This window comes from Pongo abelii, chromosome 1 (assembly GCF_028885655.2).
Source record: "Pongo abelii isolate AG06213 chromosome 1, NHGRI_mPonAbe1-v2.0_pri, whole genome shotgun sequence".
NCBI lineage: Eukaryota > Metazoa > Chordata > Mammalia > Primates > Hominidae > Pongo > Pongo abelii.
This window is the reverse complement of record NC_071985.2, coordinates 94,717,251-94,723,070: the sequence shown is the minus strand read 5'-3', so window position 1 is coordinate 94,723,070 and position 5,820 is coordinate 94,717,251.

The following is a 5,820-nucleotide window of genomic DNA, read 5'->3' as shown; positions in this document are numbered from 1 at the left end:
TAGGCATAGTGATGTCAGCCTGATTCTCTGGAAAGCTGGAGGACTCTCAGTGAGGTTAACACCCAGACTCCAAAAGGATGTTCTAGGGTATGTTTTCCAAACTGTGGTCCCCAGACCACTTGATTCAGAATCATCTGAGGGCACTTGTTTAAAAATGCAGATTCCAGGCTCCCATCCTAGATACTCTCATTTGACAAGTGAGTTGGTTTGCTGCTTGCTGTAGTCCTAGTTCTGGTCTTTCTGTTTTCCTCTTGAAATGTAATTTCTGAGACCATCACTACCAGAGGGAGAGATGATGGTTCTTAGTGCTGAGAATCAATCTGCCCCTTTAACTGGAAATATTTATCCCAAAAAGCAATCCTGAGACAGGCCAATTCTGTTCCCTCATTCATTCATTTACTTTTTTTTTTTTTTTTTTTTTAAGACAGTCTCGCTCTGTTGTCCAGGCTGGAGTGCAGTGGCTCAATCTCAGCTCACTGTAACCTCCGCCTCCTGGGTTCTGGCAATCTCAACCAGCTGGGACTACAGGTGCGTGCCACCAAGTTCGGCTAATTTTTGTATTTTTGGTAGAGATGGGGGTCTCACCATATTGGCCAGGCTGGCCTGAAACTCCTGGCCTCAAGTTATCCTTCTGCCTTCGCCTCCCAAAATGCTGGGATTACAGGCGTGAGCCACTGCACCTGGCCTCAAGGCCTTTCAGGAGCCATGAAGGCTCTCCCTAGACCTGAACATGGGAGGATGTGGGGCTGAGGCTTCTGTAGTCACTGTGCCCCAGAGAGGAGAGAGCCTGAGAATGGAGCCTGCACAGAAGTACAGCTAAAACAGGGGGAGAGAGAAATCAGACTCCATGACATCTTTGACCTCAGATGAAGCTGTGTCTTCAGACAGATCTGAGCCTTCTCAGTTCCAAGGTTTAATAAATTATCTTTTTCTTTTTCTTTTTTTCTTTCTTTTTTTTTTTTTTTTGAGACAGTGTCTGGCTTTGTCGCCGAGGCTGGAGTGCAGTGGTGCAATCTTGGCTCACTGCAAGCTCTGCCTCCTGGGTTCACCCCATTCTCCTGCCTCAGCCTCCTGAGTAGCTGGGACTATAGACTCCCGCCACCGCGCCCGGCTAATTTTTTGTATTTTTAGTAGAGACGGGGTTTCACTGTGTTAGCCAGGATGGTCTTGATTTCCTGACCCTGTGATCCACCCACCTCGGCCTCCCAAAGTGCTGGGATTATAGGCGTGAGCCACCGCGCCCAGCCAAATTATCTTTTTCTTTTTGCAGCTTGTACTGGGTTATGAAAGTTTAATTTCTGAGTGAAACATTAAATGGCAAAAGTTAATGTTTGATGTTTGGCTTGAATAATTTTTTTTCTTTCTTTCTTTCTTTTTTTTTTTTTTTGAGACAGAGTCTTGCTCTGTTGCCCAGGCTGGAGTGCAGTGGCGCGATCTCAGCTCACCACAAACTCCACCTTCCAGGTTCAAGCGATTCTCCTGCCTCAGCCTCCTGAGTAGCTGGGACTACAGGAGGGCGCCACCATGCCCGGCTAATTTTTGTATTTTTAGTAGAGACAGGGTTTCAACATGTTGGTCAGGCTGGTCTGGAACTCCTGACTTCGTGATCCACCCACCTCAGCCTCCCAAAGTGTTGGGATTATAGGCGTGAGCCACCACACCCGGCCATAATTTTTTTTTCAACTTTCATTTTAGATTCGGCGGGGCGACACGTACAGGTTTTTGTTATCTGGCTTTATTGAGTGATGCTGGGATTTGAGATCCGAATGATCCTGTCACCTAGATACTTAGCATAGTACCCAGTTGTTCGTTTGTTCATTTTAAAACAGTCTCACTCTATTGCCCAGGCTGGAATAGAGTGGCGCAACCATGGCTCACTACAGTCTCGACCTCCTGAGTTAAATTGATCCTCCTACCTCAGCCTCCCACATAACTGAGACTATGGTGCATGCCACCATACCTGGCTAATTTTTTTTTTTTCTTGAGACAGAGTCTCGCTCTGTCACCCAGGCTGGAGTGCAGTGGCACGATCTCGGCTCACTGCAAACTCTGCCTCCCAGGTTCAAGCAATTCTTGTGCCTCAACCTCCTGAGTAGCTGGGATTACATGCACGCACCACCTCGCCCAGCTAATTTTTGTATTTTTAGTAGAGATGAGGGTCTCACCATGTTGGCCAGGCTGGTCTTGAACTCCTGACCTCAGGTGACACGCCTGCCTCGGCCTCCCAAAGTGCCGGGATTACAGGCGTGAGCCACTGTGCCCGGCCACCTGGCTAATTTTTAAATTTTATTTTGTAGAGATGTGGCCCTCACTATCTTGGGAAGGCTGGTCTTTTTTTTTTTTTTTTCCGGGAGACAGAGTTTTGCTCTGTTGCCCAGGCTGGAGTGCAGTGGCATGATCTTGGCTCACAGCAACCTCCGCCTCCTGGGTTCAAGTAATTCTTGTGCCTCAGCCTCCTGAGTAGTTGGGATTGCAGGCATGCATCACCACACCCTGCTAATTTTTTTTTTTTTTTTTTTGAGTTGGAGTTTTGCACTTGTTGGCCAGGCTGGAGTGCAATGGCATGATCTCAGCTCACCGCAACCTCCGCCTCCAGGTTCAAGCAATTCTCCCTGCCTCAGCCTCCCAAGTAGCTGGGATTACAGGCCCGCACCACCATGCCTGGCTAATTTTTGTATTTTTAGTAGAGACGGGGTTTCTCCATGTTGGCCAGGCTGGTCTTGAACTTCTGACCTCAGGTGATCCACCCACCTTGGCCTCCCAAAGTGTAGGCCGATAGTTTTTAAACCCTCCCCCTTCTGGTAGTCCCGTCTCTATTGTTGCCGTTTTTGTGTCCATAAGTGCTCAATGTTTAGCTCCCTCTTACTAGTAAGAACATGCAGTATTTGGTTTTCTGTTCCTGTGCTTAGGATAATGGCCTCTCATTCATTTATTAGTCAACAAATATTTATTTATTGAGTGTCTACTATGTGCCAGGCACTACAGATACAATACACTGATGAACAAGAGTGCTGTTCTTGTAGAGTGTAGCAGAGGACAATATTAATCAAATAATTACACTAATAAATATATGATTACAAATTAGGAAATGCTCTAAAAGAAAAGAAACACAGGCCAGGTGTGGTGGCTCACTCCTGTAATCCCAGGACTTTGGGAGGCCAAGGTGGGCAGATCACCTGAGGTTGGGAGTTCGAGACCAGCCTGACCAACATGGAGAAACCGTCTCTACTAGAAATACAAAATTAGCCGGGCGTGGTGGCACATGCCTGTAATCCCAGCTACTTGGGAGGCTGAGGCAGGAGAATCGCTTGGACCTGGGAGGCAAAGGTTGCGGTGAGCTGAGATTGCGCCATTGCACTCCAGCCTGGGCAACAAGATCAAAACTCCGTCTCAAAAAAAAAAAAAAAGAAAGAAAGAAAGAAAGAAAAGAAACACTGAACACTGGAAAATGCAACACTCTAGGGTAATATACTGGGGGTAATATGACCCTTGCAACTGCTCTTTGTGGATCTCTCTACATGCCTTAAAGTCTAGAGTGATTCACTTTTCATATTTTCTGTTCTGTGTAATTTATCCTCCCTGTGAGAGGAAGAGACAATGGAAGGAGAATCAATTCCTGCTCTTTTAAAAGTTTCAGTGAAGGAACTACAAAATATTTTCAAATTATAAACTAATATAAGCACATTATAAGAAAACTGGAGCAGGGCACAGTGGCTCACACCTGTAATCCCAGCACTTCGGGAGGCCGAAGCAGGCGGATCACAAGGTCAGGAAATTGAGACTATCGTGGCTAACATGGTGAAACACTGTCTCTACTAAAAATACAAAAAAATTAGCCAGGCATGGTGGCACGCACCTGTAGTTCCAGCTACTTGGGAGGCTGAGGCAGGAGAATCATTTGAACCCGGGAGATGGAGGTTGCAGCGAGCTGAGATTGTGCCACTGCACTCCAGCCTGGGCAACAGAGCGAGACTCCGTTTAAAAAAAAAAAAAAAGAAAACTGGAACCAGATGCGGTAGCTCACACCTGTCATCCCAGCACCTTGGGAGGCTGGGGCAGGAGGATTGCTTGAGCCCAGGAGTTCAAGACCAGCCTGGGCAACAGGGAGACCTTGTCTCTACAAAAAGTAAAAAACTTAGCTAGGCATGGCGGCGTGTACCTGAAGTCCTGGCTACTTGGGAGGCTGAGGTGGGACATCCCTTGAGCCCAAAACTTCAAGGCTTCTGTAAGCCATCATAGTGCCACTGCACTCCAGCCTGGGTGACAGAGTAAGACCTTGTCTCAAGAAAAAAGAAAAAGAAAATTGGAAAATAGAGAAAAGGAAAAAAACAGTCAAGATTCCAAAATCTTAATTACTTTGTCTCTTTATTTTTTTATATTTTATATTTATTTACTTATTTTTATAAATAGAGACAGGGTGTTGCTCTATTGACCATGGTCTTGAACTCCTGGCCTCAAGCTATCCTCCTGCCTCAGCCTCCCAAAATACTGGGATTACAGGCATGAGCCACCATGCCTGGGACCATTTTGTCTTCTGAGCTTATCTCCTGCGCATATTTTTCTTGATACATCACTCAGAATCAGTGTAGAAAATATGTAAAATAAAGTTCAAGTCATAGAAATAGGGGGAAATCCACTCAGAGGCAAGCATTGCTAATTTTGGCACATCTTCCAATTTGTTTTAACTATCTTATGATTGCAATCATGGTATGTATATAATTTTGTATATTACTTTTTGCTAGATGACTGTCTTAAAAATAACAACATCATCATATCACAATGATGGTAAGATTATCTTGGCACTCAGCATACTTTTGGCTACAATTAACAGGAAACCCAATTCAAGTTGGCTTAAACATTAAGAAAATGCATCAGCTCACCTAACTGGAAGTCCAAAGGTGGGGCAGCCTTCCGAGTTGACTTCTGCAAAAGGTCACTAATACTGTCAAGGACTCAGATTCTTTCTGTGGGTCCCCCCTGACATTCAATGTCAGCTTCATCCTGTGGCTTTCATCTGATGAACCATTCCCAAGGTTTCTTGCTTCCTCATTCACCTCCAGGTGGAAAGAGGAGATGGCTCAGGACCTCTCCCACAAAAATAAGAGAGCCTTATTTCCAGAATAAATTCTGAAAAGCCTCTAGCAATCCTCTCATCTGTTTTTCCTGATCCAAAATGTAACACGGTCATTTCTGAACCAAACATTGACAAGGAGGATGGAATTTTCTTTAGATCACTTAGGACTGTCCTGGAGCTGGGCATGGGAAAAAGGTGAATTCTTGAATGAAATGTCAGTTTTTCTGGAAGGAGGAATAGATGCTGGGCGGGCAGCCAACCAAGAGCACTGCAGTAGTCCACCCTACCCTAATCCTGGGTTTTGCTTTCTGCAGTTTCACTTACCCACAGTACAACACAATAAAATACCCTATTCTGAGAGAGACCACAGTCATATAACTTTTATTACAGTGTATTTTTACAATTGTTCTATTTTATTAGATTGTTGATAATCTCTTACTGAATCTAATTTATAAATTTAACTTTATTATAGATACATGTGTATAGGAAAAAGTATATGTAGGGTTCGATACTATCCATGATTTCAGGCATCCTCTGGGGATCTATGAACGTATCCCTTGTGGATAACCGGGAGCTACTGTACCTTGTATTTTTGTTTGTTTTTGTTTTTGTTTTTGTTTTTTTGAGATAGAGTTTTGCTCTTGCTGCCCAGGCGGGAGTGCAATGGCGTGATCTTAGCTCACTCCCAGGTTTAAGCAATTCTACTGCCTCAGCCTCCCAAGTAGCTGGGAATACAGGCATGCACC